Here is a 23982-nt window from a genome sequence, read left to right as displayed (position 1 = left end):
AACCATTAGATTAAGCACACTAGTGATGAATCCAGATTTTAATTTGCCATGAGTCTGGAATATTATAGATTTGAATTTTTGAAAGGAGTGGTTATTTTGTGCAGGAAAATACACCTTTTCACCACATCTGGTAGGGAGAGAAAAATTACAAGGATACCTTTAATGTGGAGTTACTATTCTTCTAGCAAAGCAATAGTTTGTGCATGTGTAAGAGGCAGTGGGCCTGCATTGCCCACAAACGTGGCAGGTCTCCTAGATTACACTAACTGAGGAATCTTTCAGGGGTCAGGCATTCCACACAGATGATGTGCCTCTGCATCAGTTCTGGCCCTGCTTCTCCTGACAGTGGCTGCCTCAGCCTAACTTCCACAAGATCTCTGATTAAGAGAAGATTCCTCAAGAACAAGTGGGTCACATAACACAGCCCTGGCTGAATTACTTCACAGCCTGAGCTCTGCAGGGCTGGAGAAAGGCGGTTGCATGTCTGGCCTAGCCATTCCATTGTCCAGCCTGCTTCCTTTCCTCATGCTGATTCCCAGACTGCAAAGCACCTCCACAGGATCCTCAGGTGTTCCTACTATAGAAGGCCAGAGCCACTGCTTCCACACAGGATGGGAACATCTGTGGCTCTTGGAAGCAACATCAGATATAATATCAAAACAAGAGTCTTTATGTGTAGGGCTGAAAATGAGAAAATCAGAGGGCAACAACCTAAATATTGATTTCCTGAAAACTAAATGATGAAGGAGGTAACTAGCTATTGTCGGGGGGTGGAGTGGCTTTGCACTTTCGTTTGGGTCAGTGGAATCTTGATTATGTTTCTGTGTAGGATGTGTTTGTATGTACTAATGAGGTCAACCTAGAGCAAAAATTGTTGAAACAGTGACAAGCAGGTATGGATAAGATAAAAAGCCAATGATACATTGGATCACACCTACAGGTGATATAGATTTAGGATCCAAGATTATCTCAAAATCTAGACATGCCCTCAGGGACAGTTATTAAGTCAAATTCAATATAGTCAATTTCTTATCACCCAATTTTGGGAAGTTGAAGGTCCGTGTCCTCACCGTAGGGACGAATCAAATGTAGTCCAAAGTAGCGTGTTCCCATTAGGGATCCTTTGGTCAGCTCCAACAGTGAGGCACCGTGGGCAGCTTTGCATTGTGGGCTTTGCTCACGGTGCCGTCTGTTACCAAAACTCTGCTGCAGGTGGTTAGAGGGGCTCATGGTGCCAGTGTCCCATAAGGCACTCATCTAGTCCCTCCCACCTTGCGTGAGATAAAGGGGAGGCAGTGTGCTCACACCTTGTGGTGCCCTGGTTGCCCACACAAATGTAACAGCAGCGCAAGGATGGACCCCGCTGTGCAGCAACCCACTGTGATGCAGATGTGTATCATGGCACATTTAATGTTGCAGTACTTGGAGAACATACACATGTCAGCCGATGGTCAGGGCAGTGAGTCCCTTATGACCGTCTGAAGTTCTTTTAAATTGTGCTTGGTTCTGTTACAGCAACTGACGGAGTCAGGTTAAAGCTTAAACAGTTACTATTTTATTGTTACAGGGTAAACTTAGCTGTTAAATGCTACTGCTGTGTTACAGATAACACAGCCACTACAAAGGACAGGACAGAAATTACACTAAGAAGTCACTTACAGGTACCATGAAACCCTTTTGGTTCTCTGAGCTCTTATTAAATGCATGGAAATAGACACATAGCAGGTATACATTCTCACCCCTGCGTTCCAGACTTGGCGTGGCCAGCGTCTTTCTCTCAATCCCTCGGGAAGAAGTAGGACGAGGTTGGGCATCCCACAGACCTTGGGAGACAACTATACCTGCCAGCAGGTATAGATGATTGGAGCTCAAATGGGGTGGGCTACTAAACCCTCTTTATACCCCTTGGGTCACGTAGGCTTCTTCCTGGTCTCAAGTGGCCAATTAGGAAAAATGGCTCTGAACACCAAGTTTCCCACAAAGGGTGCAAAGCATAATTCACACCTGGGAAAATGCAGACAATGGGCACCTCTGGTATGTGATGGGCGAAGATTCCTCTCCTGGGACAGTGCAGGCATGTCAATTACTGGTACTAGCCATCAGGGCGACGGGAGGCCCCGGGTCGTCAGCTAGCCCATTTACTGTCTGGTTTCTGTTTATGGTAGAGTCAGGGACAGGCAGCACACCTGCGTTCCCAGGGCATCAAAGGCTGACTGCCTTTCTCTTGCTCTCTGGCGGGGGGGACGGACAAGATGTGGTTCGTGTCTGGCTACAACATGCCACTCCTCCAGAAAGAGGATGAGGATGAAGCTTGGCTTGGCATGGAAGCCCTGCCCATGCAAGGCCTTGCGCTGATTCTAGCACAGGCACCAGTCAATCCTTTGGACACAGTAGAACGCCGGTTCTGGTACCGTGAGACAAGCTCAGACTGGTGGGACCACATTGTGATGCACACATAGGATGATCAGCAGTGGCTGCAGAGCTTCCCAATGCAGAAGGCCACATTCCTGGAACTGTGCAAATAGCTTTCCCCTGCACTGAGGTGCAAGAATACCCAAATGAGAACTGCTCTAAGGAGAAGCACTCTATGGGGAATCAGTACAGAGTAGGAACTGCTGTCATACAAGTAACCAAGGCAATCAATAACATCCTGCTATGGAAGGTTGTGACTCTTGGAAATGTGTACACCATAGTGGATGGATTTGCTGTAGTAGGCTTCCCTAACTGTGGTGGGGTAATACATGGACTGCACAGCTCCATCTTGGCCCCCAACCATGTTGCCTTGGAGTACATCAATCACAAAGGGTACTTCTCCATGGTGTTGCAGGTGCTCATGGATTACAAGGGCCATTTCACCGACATCATGGTGGGATGGTCAGAAAAGGTGCATAACGCACGCATCTTTAGGAACTCCTGCCTCTTCCAAAAGATGCACAGTGGCACCTTTTTCCCAGACAGGAAAATCAGACTGAGAGAAGTGGAAATGCCTGTTGTGATCCATGGTGACCCCGCCTACCCGATGTTCCTATGGCTCATGAAGCTGTACACAGGTAGCCAGCTAGGAGGAGATCAACAACTGGCTGACAAGGTGCAGAATCGTGGTTGAATGTGCATTTGGACATTTTAAAGGGGAAGTTTAGAAGTCTCATGATTCGACTGGAGCTCAGCAAACTCAACATTTTCTTTGTGGTGTCAGCCTGTTGTGCGCTCCATAATCTGTGCGAGAACAAGAGGGAAGCTTCTCTGGCACGGTGGGGGCTGAGGGAGAGCACCTTTCCAGAGAGTTTGAGCCGCCAGACACCAGTGCGATAAGGAGAGCACAGCAAGGGCAACGCAAATCAGAGAGGCCTTGAAGGACAGTTTTATGCAAGGCCTCTTGAGACTCTGCCATGTGGCTTTCCACAAGTTGCCCCTGCAATCTCTGTGTTGTCTTTAATCCCTCACCGCACCCCTGCAGTTAAACCAATAAAGAGACTATTGTTCAAAGAATGGGAATTTTTATTTGGGGAAAACAGAAAAAGGAAAGAAGAGAGGGGCTCAGGAACAGGAGTGGGACTGCCTTCTGCCTCCTGAGGACCTGGAGGGTCTGGCTCCCCATGAGTTCCTCTGACCCACCATGTCTTGGGGCGCAGGTAGCCCCGGGGGATCCTGAGGTGGAAGCCATGGGACTGGGGGAGTGTCATCGAGGTGGATGGGGTTTTGGGAGGAGGCCCCCTCCAGACATGATGCCACGTGCTCCATTATAGCGGTCAGGGATGCGAGCATGGTCTTGTGCTGACTCACCTGCTGTTCCCTAGCAGCTTTTTTCACCTAGGGCTCCATAATGCAGTCCAGGTGCTCTTCCCACATCTCTGCCATAAGGGAGTGCATGCAGTCCATCTGCTCTTGGAACATCTCCTCTCTCACAAATTTTTGCCTGTGGATCTGAGCCAGATGGGCAGATGCTAAAGGAGGGGGAAGATGCACTGAGCTGGCTGCTGGACCAGCTGCAAAGAAAAGTTACAAGGGCAGACTTTATAGCGGTTAGATTGTCTTGACAGAGAACTTCGGTGTAGGCTATCAGAGTAGGGTTAGGGTTAACACAAAGGAGATGTTCTATGCAAGGCCAAATGTTTGCTTTAAAGAGCGCCTTACAGCAGGTATTCAGACTTCTCAGGGGAGAATTGGGATGCGCTCAGTCCAGAGGCAGACTGGTATGGGAAGGGGCCAGCCATGGCAGGAGTCTGCAGGCAGGAGGGGGTGGCAGGAGAGGGCTGCTTCCTCCTGTGTCCAGCCTTCGCTGGATCCGGCACACAGCTTCCTGGGACAGTGCTTCTTTACGTGGCTGTGGGGGTGCATGCGCAGCACATGTGACTTCCCAGGGAGAGTGCTCCTAAGTTCCCCTTCTCCTTCCTCCAGGTTGGCATGTGAGAGATCCATCTTTTCCAAATCACAGAATCATTCAGAACGTAGCTGACTGAATGTGGCCATAAACCTTGGCCTTACACTCCACTGCTTTGTGTTGCGATGATGCCAGACCACTTACTGGTGGCTTGGCAAGGGAATTTGTGGATGATGGCAGAAGGCTGGCCTCCCCAAAAACCTTGTGAGAAGTATTAAAGAGTTCCTATGTGAGAGCTTCAGGGAGCTGTGCAGACAAGTCTGCAGATGGAGCGGGAGTCTTGTGAACAAACTCTTCTGTGGCCCCTGTGCTGTGTAGGCACAGAGTGCACTGTACATCACAACCTGTTGCCTTAACCCAATTGTAGTTAGACAAAGTTTGTGAACTCCCTAGAAGTGCCCTCCCTGTGGTCAATGCTGGAATGGGAGACATCCTGGGAGGAAGGTACCAGCTCTAGTGACATGACCAGCTCCTGGCTCTTGGAGATTGCAGCTGGCTAGTCATCTCCTCCTCCTTATTCTCCTCTTCCTTCCCCTCCGCCACCACACTAATGCATGCCTTGGCCAGACTCCATGATCACACTGGAGAAGTTAGCTGCGCCGCCCCCCCCCCCGCCATAGCATTCAGCTGCTCTAATAGCTGCATGTGTGAGGTGCTGCACCAGATGATCCACTCGCCTCTGCCTTCCAGTAGGATTGGTGCAGCTTCTTGATTTTCACTCTGCACTGCTGGGCATCCCTGGAATAGCCTTTAGCCACCAGGCAGCTTGCAATCTTGTTGTAGGTGTTGGTGTTCCTCTTGCTGGTTTGGAGCTTGGAGAGGATGGCTTCATCTCTCCATGCCTCAATGAGGTCCAAGATGTCCTGGACGCTCCACGCTGGCACTCTTTTTGTGCCCCTGGGAACTGGAGTCCATAGTAGCAGAAGTATTCATAGTTGTCGCAGAGTTGGTTGGATTGTTCCAAGTCATGTCCTCGTGTACTGCTCACGATGCTGGTCACACGGGAAAGTCCAATCAATGTTTCCTACTGCTTTTTGCGCTCACCACGGAAAGCAGTAGAGGTACAAGTTCTGGTCAGGGCGGAGAACTGTGGAAGGCCTCTCAGAGGCCAATAGAGTCGACTTTCCAGCAATGCTGCATCTATGCTACAGTAAACTCGACCATGCAAGGTCGGAAATAGCATTACTCCTTGGGAAAAGCAGGAATTCTTAAATTGACTTTAGCAGCCTTTAAAGTCGATGTGACAGGCTTGGAAGTGTGGACGTGTCACTTAGAAAAGCAACCTTATGTTGGTAAGGTCACTGTAAAGTCCTAGTGTAGACCAGGCCTGAGAGACTTGAAATTAGACCTGTAAGTCTGACATCTGTATTAAAGGGGAAAAAATGTTGCATAGCTTAAAGATGTATTTACAAAAGGGCTATTAACTAGGTGGGAAAACTGCCTAATAATTTATTTGCTGAGGAACTGATGCATGCACAAGTGTTTTGAGCCTTGTTTTAGTTGTTTTTTTTTTGTTTTGTCTTTGGGTGGCTTTTAAATAAGGAAGGCATATTTAGAGAAGAAACTTACAGAAATCCACGTGAAGTGTAGTTGACAGAGTATGGGAGTTCTAGGCAAATGTACCCACCTGTAATAAAACAGCTGTGGGAAAAGAATATAAAGAACGCGTCAGAAGAGTGTCCTGGATGGCAGAGGGAGATGAGTATAGAAGAGAGCAAAGTTATGTAGGAGCTTAATGGTCCCTAGATAATCAGGTTTCAGTGAAGGGATTTCAGAGGGGCCTAATATGCACTTCACAAGGCACGTGACCGCAAATTTTGAGAAGAGCTTTGGGGAGAAGAGAGATAGCAGGATTAAAAGTTAGGGTCCAGGAGAAGGAGAGGCTGCCTGATAATTAGTCTACATAAGGTTATTTGGAGGAGTGGTAGGATGCCACTAGTTTAGGGGTGGGCAATAATTTTTTGCCTGGGGCCACTTAAAAATTTTTTGAAGTGGCCCCAGGCCATACTGGAAGGGGCGGGGCCTTGAGCAGAAGGGGCGGAGCTGGGATATTTACAGGTTCCCCACCCCCAGACCATGATTGGTCTTCAGGTGGGGGAGCGCCTTTACCCACCTGCCCCCCCCTTCCCCATAGGTGCCCATGCCCCTGGCTGGGAGGAGACTTCCCACACTCCCCTATCCCCAGACCAATCAGGGCCTGGGAGCAGGGGAGCATGCGAAGTTTCCTCCACTCTGTCCCCGCCCTGCACGTCACTTAAAAGCACTACCTGGCAGGACAGGAGGAGGCTTTGCACACTCCCCTGCCCCCAGACTCTGATTGGCCTGGGGAGTAGGCAAAGTCTTCTCTCACCCTGTCAAGAGCACACAGCACTTGTAAGTGCCACATGCTCCTCAAAGGGCGGGGCCAGAGTGGAGGAAAATTCCCATGCTCTTCTGCCCCAAGCCCTGATTGGCCTGGGAGTGGGGGAGTGAGCGAAGCCTCCTCCCACTCTGCTTTTAAGCGCCGTGCACCACTCGCAGGGCAGGGACAGAGCAGAGGAAACTTTGCACACTCCCCCCGCCCCCAGACCCTTATTGGCCTGGGGGTGGGAAGCACACAAAGCTTCCTCCAGCCCAGTCAGGAGCTCCTGGTACATCTAAGCGCTTTGTGCTCCTGTCAGGATGGAGGAAACTTCATGTGCTCCCCTGCCCCCGGGCCCTAATTGGCCTGGCAGCGGGGGAGTGGCAGGGCCTCTGCAGGCCAGATCCATCCTTTGGCAGGCCAGATCTGGCCCACGGAGGCCCTTTTGCCCACCCCTGCACTAGCTCCACAGTCACTAATACACTAGTGACATGCAGCTTTATACCTAAATTTCTTTTGATTTAACTCAAAAATGCAATGTACATGGTCTAGCCTCTTCTCAGTGCTTTAACATCAATAAATACTAATAGGCAAATCCAGAGAAAAATATACTTGAGTCTAGATGGTCATTGCTTGGTCCCCACAGAAAAAAATTAATCTGATTGAGCTTGAGTGTGTTAACCTTCAGGTCACATTGTAATGACCATCTATTTACCCCTGTTTCTTCAGAGCAGGTGAAATGAGTGGTTAAAGTGCTTTAACCCTGACATTGGGTCAACCTGTAATACTGAATATGTTTGCAAGACTGTTATTCATGTAGAGGAATGAACAGACATTTTTTCTAAGACAAAACTAACCATAAGAAAGATCACTGATATTTTACATGAATATTGTTTTGGTGTGAGCATAGTAAGAATTATAGCATGTTTTTCCTAGGGGAACTACAGTAAAGAAACACAGAAGTTGTCTTCACTTTTGAACAAGTTGTTAAAATGGACATGAACACTTTTTTCTCGTCTGATGAGGTGAGTATAAACCTTTTAACAGAAAAAAATAACTTCTCATTTCATTTATTACTATCTATTACTATCCTTAGGTCCAGCAAACCCTTGTTCAAATGTCTTAAATATAGAACATGTGTTAGAAAGCTGTTATACCAAAAAGTTTAAATGAAATATATCACCAGAATCAATTAATATATCTGCATTTAAAAAAAATCAGAAAGCTGATATCATTCTAAATTCTTCATTAAATGGAAAAAATAGATTAGGTTTCTGCATTACTGTGAAGTTATCACAGTAAATAGCATCCCAGGCTATTTAACCTAGGGGTAAAATTTTCAGAAGCTCCTGAGACCCATTTTGTAAAGTAGAAATGCAGGGTAGGATTGTTCACAGAAATCTAAAGAGGCATGTTATAGGGAGGGCCCCAGGATCAGGAAGCAAGCATGGTATCTAAATCCACATGATGCCCCTGATGTGGCCATACCTCTCTGTACAGATGTGTGCTTCTAGCCATGAACAACGGGGGGGGGCAACCAGCATGCAGGATCAGATTAATGCTCTTCTACAAAAGATAAGTTCCTGAATTGGGAGCATTTGCACACTGAGCCAGAAGTTGGCATGTTGCTCACACTGGCTGTGTCTACACTAGCATGAATTTCCGGAAATGCTTAAAACGGAATACTATTCCGTTTTCAGTTTTTCCGGAAAAGGAGCGTCTACATTGGCAGGCTGCTTTTCCGGAAAAGCCCTTTTTCCGGAAAAGCGTCTGTGGCCAATGTAGACGCACTTTTCCGGAAAAGAGCCCCGATCGCCATTTTCGCGATCAGGGCTTTTTTCCGGAAAAGACTACTGGGCTGTCTACACTGGCCCTTTTCCAGAACAGTGTTCCGGAATAAGGACTTATGCCAGAGCGGGAGCAGAATAGTTTTCCTGGAATAGCGGCTGATTTTGTACAGTAGAGCATCGTTGCTTTTCCGGAAATTCAAGTGCCAGTGTAGACTGCTCGCAGCTTATTCCAGAAAAGCGGCTGATTTTCTGGAATAAGTGGCCCAGTGTAGACACAGCCACTGTGTTTATACATTCTGTGGACTAATCAGCCCAAACCAGTCCATTCAGTTCCCAAAGGACTTAAATTGAGAGGGCAGGGGGACTGAGAATGATCTCATTTTGTTGTTATATGTTCAGAACAGGGATGCTGGAACAATTTATAGAGTAGAGATGCAGAGAGCCATTGAAAGAAACTGTAAACTCCATATATAATAAAAACCACTTCAGACCAGGGGATGCTGTAGTACCCCCTGCACTTCTAATTCCAGCATCTATGGCTCAGAATGCATACATAAAGATGAGATTTAAATCATATTCTTGTTTAAACTATGCAACAAATATGAATAAAACATAAATTTCTAAAACTTGTGAGAAGTGGAAAATATTTTAATTCATACAGGACTGTAAAAAAATTCAAGAGAATTAACTTTGTTAAATGTTTATCTCTTTTTTATGTAAGGGAAAATAAAACTTCCATAGGGCATGTGCTACCAATATTTTAATAAAGGATTCTCACAAATACGAACTGCCTCTCTGCCAGAGATCTATAGGGAATCTATTAATTTGTTTTCCCATGTAAAAAAATGTTTTCTCATAACAAAAAGAAAAGGGGGGGAGACAATGTTCCTAGACAGATAAATGTATATTAAATGCACATATGTGGAAAGATTTATATTTTGTCTTTGAAAAATATAGCAAGACTACAGATAGAACTAGGAGACTGGGGTATGTATCTTGTAAGGAAGTCCAGGGGTTATAACCTTCTGGGCGTTTACACAGTGTCACACATGACAGTTGGCAAAAAAACCTACTCTGAGAGTATTTCATGAGCCCTTGCAATAAATAGTCTCTCTAGCAAAAATGCAGAAGCAATATAGGTCTGTCAACTTGGTGATATTTAGAAACCAGACCTCCAAGGTTCTGGCCCTCTTGCTGCCTTTTTCTCATGAAGCCCTGTCCCATCACTTCCCCCTAGACTTTTCTTCCCTCTCCCCCGCCCCCTTCTGTACCATCACTCCCTGCTTTTTCCCATCCCATTCCTCTGTCCAGGTCAGGACTAACTTAGGGTATGTCTACACTACCACCCTAGTTCGAACTAGAGTGGTTAATGTAGTCAATCGAAGTTGCAAATGAAGCCCGAGATTTAAATATCCCAGGCTTCATTTGCATCTTGCTGGGCACCGCCATTTTTAAATCCCCGGTAGTTCGGACTCCGTGCCCGCGGCTATACGCGGCACGAAGTAGGTAGCTCAAATTAGGCTTTCTAATTCGAACTACTGTTACTCCTCGTGGATGCTGCAGTCCTGGGCCTTCTCATATTGCTAATTGTTGCAGTTTTTGTGATTTCACAGGTTCCTTTCATGAGTGACATAGAATCATAGAGCTGGAAGAGACCTCAGAAGGTCATCAAGTCCAGCTCCCTGCCCAAGGCAGGACCAATCCCAACTAAATCAACCCACCCAGGGCTTAGTCAAGCTGAGACTTAAAAACCTCTAGGAATGGAGATTCCACTACCTTCCTACGTAACCCATCCCAGTGCTTCACCAACCTTCTAGTGAAATGGTTGGATATTAGGAAAAACTTAGACCTCACCCACTGTAACTTGAGACCATTGCTCCTTGGTCTGTCATCCGTCACTACTGTGAACAGCCTCTCTCTGTCCTCTTTGGAACCTCTATTCAGGAAGTTGAAGGCTGCTATCAAATCCCCCCTCACTCTTTTCTTCTGTGGACTAAACAAACCCAAATCCCTCAGTCTCTCCTCATAGGTCATGCACTCCAGCCCCCTAATCATTTTGGTCGCCCTCTGCTGGACCCTCTCCAATGCATCCACATCCTTTCTATAGTGGGTGGGGCCAGAACTGGACACAGTACTCCACATGTGGCCTCACCAAAACCAAATAAAGGGGAATACCATACCCCCAGGCTTGGGTCTTTGACTGCACACATGTCTTCCTGGCTCTGTCATATGCACTCACCTCTCTGTACCAAATTTGGCCCTAAATAAAGAGAAATCCATGGAAATGTTTCAATAAATACTTTTCAGTCCACTTTGGAAAGTGACACAGGACCAAATTTATCTATAGGGCAACATCACTGTCTCCAAGGCTATGTCTAGACTGCAAACCTCTTTCGAAAGAGGCTCTTTCAAAAGATACTTTCGAAAGAGGCTCTTTCGAAAGAGAGCGTCTAGACTGCACGCGGAACTTTCGAAAGAGCAAGCCGCTTTTTCGAAAGAAAGCACCCAGTGAGTCTGGATGCTCTCTTTCGAAGAAGCCCTATTTACATTCAAGAACGCCTTCTTTAAAAAGAAGCACTTTCGAAAGAAGGCGTTCTTCCTCGTGAAATGAGGTTTACCGCCGTCGAAAGAAAAGACGCGTTCTTTCGATTTAATTTCGAAAGAACGCGGCTGCAGTCTAGACGCAGGTGAAGTTTTTTCGGAAAAAGGCTACTTTTCCCGAAAAAAACCCTCAGTCTGGACACAGCCCAATAGAATTACACCAGGGATGAATTAGACTCCTTTAATCCTTCTTTCTTCGCATGTTTACAATTGTGGTTTCCATTAGAAACACTATAAAGGACTGTCAACATTTCTTTTACAATAACAGTTCAATAGTGTTTCAGCAATAGACATGAATTGCAGCTAGAGACCTAATTTGAAAAACAAATGCATTTCAAGCATTTTAAGTAATTCCCCAAGTAGGTAGGGGAAAGGTGTTTGGTTTGCTCTTGTAACTCAAATATAGCTTAGTAAAATTTTGCAGGCAATTACTATTCTTAACTCTTTGTATTTTTTGTCAGAAAATACCTTTTAAAAGGAAAAGAACCTAATGACATTTTTGAGATTTTTTTTTTAAACGCATCCTAAAATGTGTGTGTTCTCTGGCATTTTTTCCTGCAGTAGGGGGCAAAGGGTGCTATTAAGAATTTTTTATTTATATTTTCAAAATAGCTAACTTATTTTTGGTTAACTTCAGTGGGAGGGGTTATACTGGACTTGGAAGCTACGGCGTTGGATTTATTTTTATAAATTCTGTAATTTTTGAGTAAGTTACTAGTGTAAAACACAGTAATATGACTTCCAAGTGCTGGTTGGAACAAGTGCAATGGTGCTACAGCACTTGTTATGGTTTGGTCAAAGGTCTGGAAGTAGACAATTTAATGGTAGGCCATAATTGCTAGAGTCATGCTGTAAATAATGTGAACTAAGGATAAATCTACCCAACTGTGGATGACTCTCCCTCTCTTCTCCTGCCGACACCCCGAGTCATCCACATGCACAAAGTAGCAGCGTACCTCTCAAACTTAATCCCTTGCATAATCTGCACTCCCTCCCTTTGGAGATGGTGATGAAGGCAGCACTTCATGGCAGGGGAGTCTGCATCCAGTTGTCAGTAAGCTGTGGGGACTGCCTAGATGTGCACAGTGAAAGAGAAATGCACTTAGTGGATGGCTCCAAAAAAGCAGCATCAATGTGGGAGAGAACCCGTTATCTTTCATCTAAATATTATCCACCCATAGTAATCAGAAGGGGAGGATGACAGTACCACAATGTGCACACACAAAACTTAAAACCCACTCTGATCTCCTCGTGCAGCAGCTGCATGGTTTTTACTACAGCTCCAAGAGTGTAGTAACTTCCAAAGCTCATGCCATCAGTGCGAGTATGCCTAAGAACAGAGAAGGTCATTTGCGTGAACTCCCAAACCATCTCTGCTGGTCCCATGTTATTATAGATACAGGGCGTTTTCATCACATGGCTGTATCTCAGATCCCTATTAGCACATGGTGAAGAGAGTCTGCAGTGCTCTTTACTACTTTATAAGCTCAGGATTGAGCCTTATATTTTAAGTCCTGATTTAGATGTGTATGTAGAATAGATGACTCGGCAATACATTATAAACAGCCTTAAATTAAAATTAAGATCTAGCCCTCTAAAACATCTCTGAAGTTACCAGATGGCTTAAGCAGTTTTCCTTTTGCACAGTTGTCCCTTTGCCCCAAGCAGATAATCACTGTTTCCATTAAGAGAAGATTTTTAAACAAGCTAGGAATTTCTTTAGGGTGCAGTTGTTTTCATTTACAGTGAATAAAGACAAAGTCTTGTTTCCTAGAACACAGTAGAAACAAATAGCAAATAGTTTTCTTGCTCACAGCTTCTACTAACTGCCTTTCTGGTGAGTCTTGTGCCCCAAAGAGCTCTGTGCTTTTGCTTCCTTTTAAGGCTACTCTCATGACTGTTTCTCTTACTGTCTTTTTCCTCTCAAACGTGCATCTTGCCAAGTAATCTTAGTCTCTGCATTTGCAAGCAGTACCAAAACCCACTTGGACCACACAATTTATCTCTGCTAAAACTTTGTCTTACAGTTAGTTGCCTTGGGTAGTTACTTCACTTGATTCCAGCAATTTCACCCCATTTTGCTCTTCTCATTTAGATTGAAAAGAAGAGTGGCTACCCTGTCCATCAGCTTTAAGCTAGCTTAGATATTGAATTATGAGATAGCAAGCCATGATTTTTTTCCAGCAAAACAGTATATTATGTTTACCATAAAATATGGCATCCTTGATGCAAATTAATATTTCCCCACATCACAGAAGTTGGTGAGCACTGAGCAGCAGCAGAGACAAAAAAAGAAGATATCACTTTGTTAAATATAAACTATTAAAAATAAAGTACTGTGCAGAAACATTCTGCTTTCAAAGTTTCAAAGCTGTATTATGTCAGTGTTCAGTTGTAAACTTTTGAAAGAACAACCATAATGTGTCAGAGTTACCAATATTTTGGAGTTACGAACAACCTCCATTCCTAAGATGTTCATAACTCTGAAGTTCTACTGTGCTTGTACAGGGCTTGGTAGCAGTAAACATAGCAGCACTGGAAATTTACAAAGAAAAATGTCTTACTATTATATTACAAGTCACAATGTAGCATTTAAAACTGAATCTGTTATTAATAGCTATATAAAATAAATGCATTTTCAAAGAACTTAGGTAAGAGCTGTAAACTAAGGAAATGAATGCATATTGTTGCAATAAGTAGGTAATATGTATCATTTATCCTTGGAAGTGTGTGATCTGAGGCCTTTGCTACATAAGAGAAGTTGACTCTTGTGTGACTAAATCAATGTAGATAAACTGTATTAGGCAAGCTCCTAATACGGATAGGGTACGTCTAGATACCTCTGGTATCCCAAAATAGCATTTTCCACATCTTAATAGCATGCCTATTATTTCAAAATGCAATAGAAATAATGGGCTTGCTATTCTGACGTCCCTGTAAACCTTGTTTCACAAGGATTAAGGGACTTGTCAGTATAGCAGTCTATTTAGAAATTTAGCACTGTGTAGGCAGTACCAAATTTCTAAATAATTTATTTTGAAATGCACTCAAAATAAGCTACAAATTTGCATAGCTCAAATTGTGTAGCTTAATTCAAGCTATGAGTACAGCATATATACACCCTCAGGCTCTGCTGGTACAAAGCAGTTTAATTCCATGCAATAACCTATCAAATTTAGTTCTAGTGCACTGTATGCATGAGAGGTTTGCACTGGTGTAACCAAATCAATACGATGAAATTTGTGTGAATCTCTTTAATACAGAGATTCTGCGCTGACTGGTTTTCAAACTCAGTGCTTTGAAATATCTTCACAGGTAAAAGCTATAAGGAACGCAACATAGAAAATATCAATTGATTTTGAATCTAGCCCATAGTATTCAATTTTTTAAAAAATCTGGAGGTATCAGTTAGTTTAGAGGTAAGAAGCAATATCATGTCTTTTACATTTGAAAATTCTCTATATTTAGAAGCTTCGGAGGAGTAGCTGAGTTAGTCTGTAGTTATCCTGAAATTATTATTCTTTGTTACAGTAGGCTTTGGGTCAAACCCTAAAAACATGCTAGGAAGCTTTTTCGTCAGTGTGTAGCCTCTGCTGCAGAGTTGCTGTAGAGTAAATCATTTTTGACAAGGCTGTTTCTCAAAGATTAACAATAGTTAGACTAAGCTGTCCTCGATTCTACCATTTAATCCCTGCTGTTTTGATATATTGAAAATAACAAGATACAGTTTCCTACTACTCTTCTTATTGTTAAACAATGATACATAGTCCATAAAATTAATTTTCACAGACCATTAATTTCTAGTCCCACACCCACCATTCATGTTAACAGTTCTATGGGAGATTTGTGTTAGTGATCTCTTTACAACACAAGAAGACTAGCAAATCCTGGCCAGTAATGGAAGTATATGGAGAGATTTCTACCTAGATAGTGTGTGCATGCACTTTATCAGGAACACTGTTAAAAAAAAATTCGTTTTTTAAATCCTCTATTGTCAGTATTCATGTGCATCCCCCTGTAAAGCTGGGCTCTCTTGGGGGGAGGGGGGGAGAGAGAGAGAGAGAATTAAAGGGTAATAGCTCTAAACATTTCTTGAAAGAGCTGTTCGAGTCATAATATTGTTTTAGAGCACAGCATCTAGAAGCAAGGAATGTGTAGCCCACTGGGAAGCTTCTCCTTCCTAGTAATATAAAAGCTCAGAATTACAGCACAGCTATCAGCCCCTTAAAATTGCCACTGGCACAGGAGTGAATTTTGATCTACTTGCATCTTTGGTTAGTGTACTTACATGGGGACAGCCCACATCCAGGGTGTCAAGGGAGAAAGAAAGAAATCTCTAAGAGAGTGTTCTTTTCTTTAAGAAGATGCCTATTAGAAAACTACTTAGAGATTTGGAATGGTTAGAAGAGATCCTGATAAAGATGAATTAATGAACAAAGTTCGGGGTAAAAAAAGTATATGTTAATTTCTTATCTGCACTGCATATGAGATAGATGAGTAGATAATAGTCTAGATACAAAGTCAGTGGAAATTCTGATTAAATAAGAAATTCATAACTGGGATCATAATTTCACATGCAAATGATGATGTGCATGTTTTCCTGTGAAATGGCAATGAAGAATTATTCTAATATATCAGTGCTGTACATACAATTTCCTGAACAAGAAGATTGCTGAAAGACAGACTGGATAAGAGAGAGATTTTCTGTGAAATTAACTTAATTCTTCTCATGCTGGCAAACTAGTTATTGTATTAAGCACAGTATCAAACTTACTTTTAGTTAATGTAACAAAGAATGCAATATCCCAACCATTTCTGTTTTGCAAAACAGTAATAAAAATAATACTAGCGTGATCTGACATTCTCATGCAATGGAACAGCACTGAAACTATTGAAAACTTACACAATAAACATCCCTTGGAAAACTTAGAGGGGCCTCTCTATGCTTTGATGCAACCACTTTCAACATTGCTCACAGGAAAGTGGCAAAAAGACAAATTGTTTGAGTAGAAAATACTCAATGTAGCCCAATTTGTGTTGCTCAGAACTTGAACTAATATGATGCATCAATTAATAATGCTTGCAATCATACCATGTCATGCTTTATGTTCTAAATGGCCATGGCATGAACACACACATTTCTAACTATGTTACTAAAGATTTTGTTTAATAATTATAAAATATACAAGTGTGTTATGCAGTTTTAAAAGTGCAGATATTTGTGCTAGCAAGTAATAGTTCAGTATAAGATAAAATAGTATTTTATTATGCTATATTGGCAAATGGACAGTTGATTTGGTATAGCATGGCCAACATCTTAATCACTTCAAAAATAATAGAAAGCAAAGACAGTGAACACCTGTTCCCAAAAGCAGCCGGCAGTAATAAGGCTAGACCATGCGGTGTATTCTCTCCAGTGCTTTAGTCAATCTAGTTTTCAAATTAGATGAGCAATGGCTCTTCATCTGCTTCTCTTGGGGTTCTATGACCTAATGCATTCAGCTGTTACTCTGGCTGTTTCTGACATTCAGCCAAAAATATCTTTTGCTTAATTCATCCCACTACTCCTAGTTTATACTCGGATCACGTTAAACTATGTCACTTCCTCCTGGGCACCAGGTGGTGCAACCTTCTCAGAAATAAATGGGACTGGGCTAGCATAGAGAGTAAGAACTCCTAAGTGACAGAGTAGACATTTGGGCCAGGAGAAAAGGGTTAAATCTGCCAGTTCTGTATAGAGTGAACTTTCAAGGTCTAACTACTTGGCTCATGGAAAGCCCTATTCGAGCTAAGTAAGTCTCAGACTTACTCTGAATCCCAGTTTTTATTTAGAAACAAGCAGATTTATCTAGCATTGTTAAGGTACTTAACTCATTTTTTTTAAAAAAAAGGAAAATGTATATGCTAGGGGTGTTAAAATGCAGTTATTTTACTAATCGAGTAGTCGATAGATTTTTTTTTTTTTTTTATTGACTACTCTATTAATCAGTAGGGGAAGGGAGCCGGCTCAATCCTGGCTCATGCCGGGACCGAACCCTGCTATGGCTTTGCAATTTAAAATACAGTGGGAGCCGGGCAGCCTGCCTCTGGAATCCTACTGTGTTTTAAATTGCAGAGCTGCAGCGGGGTTTTGTCCCAGATTCGGCAAGAGCTGGGACTGAGCTGGGCTGCCCGCCCAGCTGGCAGCAGTCCCAGTTTGCAGTGGGTCCTAGCAGGGAGTTGGGACCCTCACGAACAGGGGCTGCTGCCGGAGCCGCCTCCCCTGCTGCCTCCTACCCCACCCATGCTTCTGCCTCTGCATCAGCGAGGGGGGGGAGGTGGTACTGCAGAGACTGTGCTATGGGGAACCAGCTTTTAAGCTGGCTCTCCCCAGCATCGGCTCCTGCTCCCCCCCTCTTGCTGCCTCTGACATAGAGGCAGCAAGTGGGGAGGGGGGGGAAATGCACGTAGTCAACTCGACTACCCAGTAAGCCTAGGCTTATAGGTTAGTTGATCAGTCGACTACTCACATCCCTAGTACATGCTCTATTGAAATTATTGTATTTTTCAAAAATATTGTGTTTTTATTAAGTTAATTTGATTTTTCAAAATGGGAATTCCATCAAGTGTATTTTTTCTTCATCCCTATAAGCTCTTAGCATTTGCTATGTTTTAACAAAAAAGGACTAAAGTCAATTTGGTTTTCAGTAACATTGTCTTCTAGTTTTCAAACCTTAAGCAATGATTTAGCTGTGCCAAAACTGAGCACTACTCCAAATTTCTGTGTGTTATCTCTTTTCTGTAAGATTTATCAAAAAGCAATCCTGTACCAGGTTCATCCTATTATCTGGCTCTTCTTGCTTCAGTCACTTTTAGCATTTACTTGCGATGTCAATTTTGAGGACTCTACTTGATTTGATGATTCTCTTTTCTGTTTGATTTTATTAAAATCAATCCCATTCCAGGCACATCTCATTTTTCTGGCACAATATGGCTTTAAGTTATAAGAGGAAGCTCTGTAACGAATATGGTGGCTCTAACTTTAACTGTTTAGGAGTTCTTGATCAAACAGATGAGCTCTCTAAAATATATAGTCGAGAAAACAGTAGCGGGTACTTAAGAACTGGAATGTAGAAGAGTAGTTGGTAGAAGAAATTCTGACATAAAAGATGTGGGTAAGAGGAATGAGGATGCAGTGTGGTCCTCTCCTGAAAGCCTGTTGATTAAATGAGAAAAGAAATGAAAGCTAGAATGCTAGAGGTAAATAAGCCTAACATTTTAAAATGTATTAAAGCACGCCCCTTTGCTGCAGGTTCTGAATCTGCAGCATGCACATTCTAAGGCTTTGTCTACACTTGAAGAGTTTTTGAACTGTCAGTTTCACCAGTGATAGGGAACTGGTAAAAGAAAAGTGCTGATTTTTGTTCTCATTTACTTCCATAAGCATCAGATCATGTTCATATTTGCAGCACCAACGCCAATGGGATAAGTGCAGTGAGGGCAGCTATCCCACAGTGCGGCTATCCATTTTGGGGATACATCTTGTGTGGTGTCCTAGGTTCTTGCACAGGTTCCTCACCTCCAAACACTGATCAGATCCAGTAGCTCAGCATTGCTCCAAGCAAGAGATTGTATTGTCACCTGACCAGATAAGTGAACACATGTCATAAAAACAGGAAGGAGTGTTTCAAAGTTCCTGAGGCTTTGCAGGGGAAGTGACAGATGTCTGTTTATCAGTCATCTGAGCACCAGAGTAGTTGATCAGAGCAGTTGTCTCGGCATTGTGCAATATCCTTCATAGGCTAAAAGTTGTGTAAAAGGAAGAATGTGTCTTTTCTTGCACATCACTGTAAACGTGTCACCGGTAAGAACCGTACACCTCTCATGGAGGTGAGTTTCTGAGTCCGATGACATTTCTTAGTTTCACTGCAAAAAGTTATTGACAAGGATAGGTGCTCCCCTGGTTTTTGCACTTTAAATGGCAAGTGTAGGCATACACAAGGTATAAACTACCGCTCTAATGGTCTCTTGAAAATAATGTGATGAATAGAATGGAAAACCAGTAGAAGGGAATATGAAAGTCCCTTAAAAGGCAAACAGTGGTACTTTGTGTTATTGGTACTATGTTTCCATTACAAGTCCATGGTGTGATTGAATTCTAAATCAAGTCATTGCAACCTAAGACACTATTTAGAACTTAATGAATAATTCCTAAAAACAATGTGGTAATTAATTATAAATTGCAAAATGTCCTATTATTTCTGAATGTCAGTGTATAGATGTAAAAGACACTATATGTCACACTGTTTGTTGTCTAATAATTGGAGGATAATTTAATGTTATACTTAGAAAATTGATACAATTTTCTAACCAGGTTATTTTGTTTTGTAATCAGTTGAGAGTAACTATTGACATCACTGTATAAAAACGGTGTCCTTAGATCAAATGCTGAGCTCTGTCCCTATGAATTTAATAAAGGAGAAAATTCAGAGTGCCAGCAGACTGCATTCAATACAGAACTGTTTTGAAAAGAAGGCTATTTAAGAATATGTAAGGATTTTGTTGTAGGAAAAAGAGTTTAATACAATACAGAATCTATTTTCTTTATGATTTTTTGTAATGGAAAAAGTCTAATGGGGAATATAGAAACCTATTACAACACACGAAAGAGAGACAAAGTTAGTAATAATTTTGATCTATCTACCCAAATGGTTATAGTCTGTGTCAAATTGCAAAAAAGTATTCCAAGTAAAATTCAACAACTTATTTAAAATAGTTAACAGTCTGATCATTAAGAGTACGTCTAGACTACATAGCTCCATCGACGGAGCCATGTAGATTTGTTTGTTCGGCAAAGGGAAATGAAGCTGCGATTTAAATAATCGCGGCTTCATTTAAATGTAAATGGCTGCCCTGCTCTGCCGATCAGCTGTTTGTCGGCAGATCGGGGCAGTCTGGACACTCCCCTGTCGACATGAAAGCCCTTTATCGACCTCCCTGGTAAACCTCATCCTATGAGGCATAATGGGGAGGTCAATAAAGGGCTTTCAGGTCGGCGCGGGAGCGTCCAGACTAGTGCGCTGAGCCGACAAACAGCTGATGAGCTGTTTGTCGGCTCAGCCCAGCAACCATTTAAATTTAAATGAAGCCACGATTAATGAAGCAGGGTCTGCTGGCTGGGTGCTGGCAGGCTTGCAATTGGCACAAGCACTGTAGCCAGACCATGCCCCTTTAAGGGCTCCGAGGCCGGGAGGAGGGCAGAAAAGTTTCCCTGGTTTGGCCCAGAGTGGCCACCAGGGCAACCTGGGAAGGGCTAGCCTCCAGCTAGTTCGAATTAAGTGGCTACACAGCCCTTAATTCGAACTACTTAATTCTAGCTAGGCATTACTCCTCGTAGAATGAGGTTTACCTAGTTTGAGTTAGGCGCTCCGCTAGTTTGATTTAAATTCGAACTAGCAATTTGTATGTATAGCTGCTATTAAAGTTAATTCGAACTCACGTCTGTTAGTTCGAATTAACTTTGTAGTGTAGACATACCCTAATTGACAAGTTGTGAGTTGGCTGAGGCTATATAATCATATGTACAGCATGATGATAGGGAAATCCTTAAATATAATCACAATCTAGAGATGCATAGTGGGTGAGGGGTCTGGGATGGAAGCTGGGTGCAGAAGGGAGCTCCGAGTAGGGGATTTGGGTGCAGGAGAGGGTGTGGCATCTGAGAGGAAGTTTGGGTGAAGGAGAGGTTGTGACCTGGGGCAGGGAATTGAGTTGCAGTTCCGGGAGGGGCTATGGGTATAGGAGAGGATTCTGACCTAGAGGAGGTATGTAGGAGGGGGTACAGGGTCTGGGAGGGAGTTGTGAACTGGGGGGCGGGGTGCAGTGGGTTTGGGTGGTGACTTGGAGCAGGGAGTTGGGCTGTGGGAGGGACTGGGATGCTAGATGCAGTCTCTGGCTGGGAGATGCTTACATAGGTGTCTTCCAGCCAGCAGCTCAGCAAAATCCTCAGACAGGCTCCCTGCTTGAAGGTCCTGGTGGGGTGTATTATGGGTATGTTTTAAAGGCGTGGTAGGCCAGACACCATATAATCTAGATCTTTATCTGCACTAGACAGAATTTGCAGTTAAATTTATTTTAATTTCATAGCACACTCCCAAATCATAGTGTTTTCATCCAGACATATTTTCCAAACAATTAGCATGGTTTGTAGAACTCTTGTAATTTCAACTATAACTTTTTCAGGGCTTTTATAGCCCACTACACTGGGAAAAGAGGGACCCCATCCCATCCTGGACTTTGAAGTGGTAATCTCATGTCCTCTCAAGTGTCCAGAATTAACAGCAGGTATAGTGAAGGGGCTAAGGCCAAAGCAGATGGATGTTTTCTGTTAACTAGGTAGAAGGAATCTTGTGATAAATATGGGGGATGCCTGATTTCCCAGAGACATCAAGTTAGCACTACACAGTTTCTGGTCAGCAAGATGCTCTGTAGTCTGAATAATAAACATCAAGCTTAGCATTGGTGGAGACCCCTGTGACTCATGGAGGAGCACCTGTGCTGGGAGTTTGGCAGCATAAACCAGTCTCTGTTGCCCAGCAGAGACTGAGAGTCAGAATATTTGTTTCACCATTTTCTCTGAAGAGTTCTGCCCTTGACAAAGATGACCTAATCCCCTACCCGGATCCCTCTTAGTCAGTTAAACAGTTAAATGTTAGGTTAACTTAATGTTTAACCAGTTAACTAATTAAATAGGATTTTACATCCCTTCTTTCCACATTGGGAGATATTTTTAAAAAGCTGTTTGAATTGGAACTGTGTACATAACCAAAAAAATCCTTTGCAGACAATTTCAATTCTCTGTGGGCATAGATACAACTCTTTAATTCTCTGAAAATCAATATTTATAAAGTAATGATGCCTGGATAGATCTTTTGACTTAACCTATTACAAGTGCATACTGAAGCAGTAAGGGCACTGTCGCACTTGTGGCAATGTACAATGAGCACTATTTTGGAAATCTATACAAATTTGGCAGAATCAGGTTCTGGAGTTAAACATGGAGTTTAGTCCAATACTTATCCTTTTGAGAGTACATATACTCATGGGATTGGATCTCCCCTTCCACTCAGAAAGCCCCAGTAAACTAGCAACTGCTAATATCTAGACCACAAGTCCAACAAATCATGTAAGCATATGTGTGTTTAAGCATGTGGATTCCATGAGAGCACATGCCCTAAAAGTAATTCATGTTTTGTTAGCTCAGGGCCTAGAAACTGTTTAGTACAATGTTTGAGCTCTATTCTACCTATTCAAAAGGTATGCCACACAGACATGATTATGATAAAAACAGTGCTGTCATACAGAAGTCTGTGGGTGTTCAATGTAAGTACATGAGACTCCACTGAAAGTCTACTTCATTAGGGACTCTTGATGTTGTGGAGGCTCTCCATTGACATGTATGATAAGCAGCTATCCATTTGTAATGGGATAATGTTCTGCTGCAGTACTGAATGGTAATAGTCACTAGATGATTATTCATACACAGGATTACAGAGAAATGTGCAGCTACTTCACAGCTGCAGAAGTTCTTGCACATTTGGTCCCCACTGCTACAGTGACAGTTTGATGTAGCAGGAGGAACAGGGGAAGTGGGAGAGCATGAGGTTCAGAAATTCCTAATCTTTTTTCCAAGAAAGCAAAACCGTACCCTTATCATTACCTCATATGGCTGAATTGAGTCAAAACTGGCCCTAGTGCCTTATAAATGGATTTTAGTTCCTCTTATACGTCTAGGAAGGCCTCATAAGCTTACAAATTGCTCCAAATTTAATCTCTGTAAGAATTGGAGGGTACTTCAGCCATTAAGATGCAGCCACTGAGCATGGCAAACCTGTTTCCTGATACCTGATCTGCTGACCGTGCCAAGACTCTCACTGATTCCACTAGTGATAACCTCAGAGTGTTTTCAGCAATGTCCAGCGTTTTCTTTGTCAGCTGTTCATTTCAATTTCAATCGCTTTTTGTTCAAGACTGTGGGTGGGAGCAATCCAGGTTGTTTCATCAGCCAAGGTATGGAAAAGGTTTTCACCATCTTACCACAGCCTAGCTTGGCAAAAGGGGGGGGGGGGAGAGAAAGAACCAGTCAGAGCATGGAACAAAAACATTTGAGCAATCACAGTGGAGAGAATAAAACAAAACCATGCAACAGAAATGTGGTCCTGTCTAGGGCAAGGGGCTGGACCTTCTGAGGTCTCTTCCAGCTCTGTGGTTCTATGATTCTGTGATTCTCCCCAGCCTTCCCTAAGCACTCAGTGCTGGAGCTAGCTGTGGCTGTGGGGAATACATGTTATCTAGAGAGTAAATGGGGGGCACCCATAAGGATAAGAAGGTAAGATTTACCAGACTAGACCAATGGTCCATCTAGCCTAATATCCTCCCTACCACACTGGCTTTATTCCAGAAGTATTAAATGGAATGTAAGCCCCATATAATATACCTGGCTAGTTGTACCACTGTGTCCAAAGGGAAACTTCTTAATTCTGTTAGATTATTTTTTATCTTTGTTAAACTTCAGTACAGATGGTCTTCCTAGTCACAGAAATTTTGAATCTTACCACTACTGAGAGGTGGTGAATTTCATAAGTGATATCTATGTCTTTTCTTCCCATGGGACAATGCCTACTAGTTGTGAGTTTGTCTCAGAAGAGTAGCTGTGTTACAGTATCATCAGCAAAACCCACTTCCTCATATGAGAGCAAAGGAAGTGGGTTTTTCCCACAAAAGCTCATGATACTCTCTCTATATATTTCTTAATCTCTAAGCCCTGGTCTACACTAGGGAGTTAATTTTGAAAAAACTCCCCTTATTTCAAAATAACCAGGTGAGCATCC

General features: G+C 43.0%; 1 protein-coding gene across 1 annotated transcript in view; it reads left to right on the top strand.

Moving 5' to 3' along the window:
• RHOBTB1 (Rho related BTB domain containing 1) overlaps window positions 1–23982 on the top strand; it is a 120959-nt gene that overhangs the window by 3091 nt on the left and 93886 nt on the right. The window contains exon 2 of the mRNA XM_006113588.5: window positions 7659–7747. The gene's annotated coding sequence lies outside the window, so the exon portion shown is untranslated. The remainder of the gene's footprint in view (window positions 1–7658; window positions 7748–23982) is intronic.

Source organism: Pelodiscus sinensis, chromosome 8, assembly GCF_052426305.1.
Source record: "Pelodiscus sinensis isolate ZL-2025 chromosome 8, ASM5242630v1, whole genome shotgun sequence".
NCBI classification, from domain to species: Eukaryota; Metazoa; Chordata; order Testudines; family Trionychidae; genus Pelodiscus; species Pelodiscus sinensis.
The sequence above is the reverse complement of the archived record's forward strand: the minus strand, read 5'-3'. Positions and strand labels throughout refer to the sequence as shown.